The following is a 3,475-nucleotide window of genomic DNA, read 5'->3' on the forward strand; positions in this document are numbered from 1 at the left end:
TTTTTTTTTCCCTCTCCTTCCAACATGTGTTGTAACTGCCTTATATTCCTCTATTATGTATAGAGCTGCTAATAGAATTATTCCTTTTGCAAAACTCAACATTGCACAATCGATAAAATATATTATAATTAATTAGTAGTAAAATAAACTTATGGTAAAGGTAAGTGTCATTTCATTTGGTCTGCTTGAAGGATTATATTGGCTAAACTGAGAAAACAATTACAATATGCAAATCAGAAGCTTCGTATTAGTCTGAGTCCATGCTTTTCTACTAGAGTGCGTTGCATTAACCACTTGACCTCCGGAAGGTTTTACCCCCTTCATGACCAGGCCATTTTTTGCTATTCGGCACTGCGCAACTTTGCCTGACAATTGTTCGGTCATGCGAAACTGTACTCAAATGAAAAATGTATATAATTTTTTTCGCATGAATAGTGTTCTTTTGTTGGTATTTTATCACCACTGTTTTTTTTTATTTTTTGCGATATAAACAAAACAAAAAAATACATTTTTGAAAGAAAAAAACATTTTTTTTACTTTCTGCTATAAAGCATAGCCAATAAAAAAATGTAAAAATCTAAGTTCTTCATGCATTTAAGCTAAAATGTATTCTGCTGCAAGTCTTTGGTAAACAAAAAAAAAGTGTATATTATTTGGTTTGCGTGAAATTTATAGCGTCTACAAACTATGGCATATATACTGGAATTGTTTTATATTTCTTTTTTTTATACGAGTAATACAGTGGGACTGTGATAGTGTGGTGGACAATCTGACACCAACTGAGCAGGAGGGTCTACGTGGGCTTCCTTTGCAGGTAAGTGTCATAATGTGCTAGCATGCAATGCATACTGGCACATTATGCTTAACTTTGCAGGGAAGAAACAAACAAACAAAAAAAAAAAACACGGGTTTTTACTTCATACTGTATTTAAAAAAAAACATTTGACTGCTCTGTTATTGAAGTGTCACAAAACGACACTTTATTCAACACACAACGTTACAACGCACTGTGGTGAGATGTGGTGCGTTTTATAAAAATGTAGCGTGCCTGCATTATTATGGCATCCCCCTGAATACAGCATTGTGGCGTGAATGATTGGTTTCTATGAAGACTATTGCGCATGGTGTGAACGAGCCCTTTTGTGGCAGTGTACCGCTCGGCAATGCGCATTAATGTGGTATTAATATACTACAATACTATTCATTGGCAGAGTATTAATTGGGAAGTTGTAACATTAAGTTAACAGATGTGACATAGTTTTCTATGTGCAGCCCCAGTGGCCTAATGGATAAGGCACTGGCCTCCTAAGCCAGGGATTGTGGGTTCGAGTCCCATCTGGGGTGGATTCATTTTTTCATTTTATTGCCCTAATGAATTACTTAACTTCTTAAAAGGAATATTTATTTTTCTACAATAAAATCTAATCTGTGTGTGCATAAAAGCAATTTTCCTCTGCTACCGACCGAAATAAGAATGTTTCTCAAAAGGAAACACCTTCCAACACAACTGGTGTATCAATGAAACGTAAATCCTCCGGGTTGTGTTCATTATAAATATTCTGCAGAAGAGACAAGCCCGGAGCTCGGTGTGAGGGGGTCACAAGGGGTCCTGAGGAGAGGAATCTTCTCTTTCAGGCGGGAAAGAGAATGGATTCCTTGTAACTCCTCTGCTTTCTGATAGGTCAGAGCGTGCTGCAACAGCGACCCCTGCTTGAAAGTAGATGAGATTCCGTTGTTTTCAATGAGCTGACAGGATAAGACTAACTGGAAAGGGGGATGGGGAGTTCCTCTAACTTTTTAATATGATTTCATACTGTATGATTCTTGTTCTGTGTACAGTAATTATTATAAAGCATATAAAACCTTTGAAAAACAGCGCTGGTCTAAACAAAGTGCTAGACAAATATATATGAAAAAATCAAGTGTAAATAAAACAAAAAACTTGATATAAGTGTTAATACTGACAGTAGTAAGTTCTAGCTGCAACCCAATGCGAGACACACACAATATACAACAATCAAAAAATATAGCTGCGCTAAAACTTATAAAACAAAATTATAAAGTGACATAATTTTTCTAATTTACAAAAAATCCCAAAAACATGCAAAAATAGTGCCAAAATAATGATTTCCAGGCATATAAGCAGTCCAAAGAAAAGGAAAGATGGATAGGATGCTGAATCTTAGTCCATTTTCGGTGACTCTCAAAAACCACCCTTTACACACGTAGCAGGTGCACCCAGAGTAGAAAGAGATTATCCACCACCAAATTAGAGGAGGCTTACCAGCTGTCAAGATCTCTTTTTAAGGAGATCATACGGGCTTGTAAAATGTTACGTTCCTGGTCCCCACACTGGGCTCTGTTGGTAACACCAATCTATCTGCTCCCTCTTTATGGTATATCTCGTTCCACCACATTCATTTAGTACGGCAAAGAGAGAAGAAAAAAAGCTCCCATAGCATAATTCCGTAAAGATTTATTAAAATATAAAAAGTAAAATAACAACTCACGAATTCCCAGCAGAGTATAAGCGTATAGCGTATAAAAACGAGCCGGCCGGCTCTCTCTTGTTTGCACTGCCCGCCCTTCCGGATTAACGTGGAAATGCGGTGACGTCAGCACGCCGCTAACCCTACGTCGTTTCATCAAAAGTGACTTCTTCCTGGGGTACGAGCGGCATGCTGACCCACCGCCATAAGTACTCACTGGTGATTGTAACCGCCCATTTCCGAGCTCCTGGTCACAGTTCCCAATTCGCCATCTTAGAATAGGGCAATCTGCCCATACTAGATCATCACCTGTTCCAAAGGGAAAGGAACCCTTTGTTTCCCAAACAAAAATAGCAAGTTTACACCTACATAGGAACAATATACCTAAGGAACCAATTTGTTTGTTTAATTCATCAACAGAGGTGTCTGTATCCGAACGCGCAAATTCCCTATGCGCAAGTTATTTAACAATCACATACTTCCTAACTAAATAAGGGGTATGTATTAAGACCAGTAATTAAATTGTTACACCAGTCCATACAACCAATAGAATGGATAAAAATCCACAACCTATATTAAAAAACGTTCCTCATCTAGGGGTATAATCAAAAGCATACCACTATCGGGAACTTATTAAAAAATGAATGAACAAAAATAAAGATGAATTCTTGTCTTAAACTGTATATTCAATGGATATATTAATAACCATATATATAATAAATAAGAGGAGTCAGAACACCCCCCCCCCCCCCCCCAATTCCCACTATCACAATTACCAAAAAATATAGGGCTTTTCTTTACTTCATATAAACAAAGTATATTATTACATCCATACGGATGTTGGTATTACTTAACCCCATCCTAGAGGGAGGAATAGTATTTATATGTTTAACCATTGCTCCCCCTAAGTGAATAAACCCAGGGATGTCCAGACCCGTCTCAGATGTCATACCGAGGTCCCTCCGATGGGTCTAACCACACCCCGG

At 37.7% G+C, this 3,475-nt stretch overlaps 1 non-coding gene across 1 annotated transcript; it reads left to right on the forward strand.

The window, feature by feature from the left end:
• Nucleotides 1-1,271: 1,271 nt before the first annotated feature.
• TRNAR-CCU (transfer RNA arginine (anticodon CCU)) lies at nucleotides 1,272-1,344 on the forward strand. The gene has a single exon. It is a non-coding gene; the product is annotated as a tRNA-Arg (tRNA).
• The last annotated feature ends 2,131 nt before the right edge of the window (nucleotides 1,345-3,475 follow it).

The sequence above is a fragment of the Lithobates pipiens genome, unplaced genomic scaffold (genome assembly GCF_037356315.1).
Source record: "Lithobates pipiens isolate NorthernLeopardFrog02 unplaced genomic scaffold, aLitPip1_a1.2 Scaffold_28, whole genome shotgun sequence".
In the NCBI taxonomy this organism is placed as follows: Eukaryota; Metazoa; Chordata; class Amphibia; order Anura; family Ranidae; genus Lithobates; species Lithobates pipiens.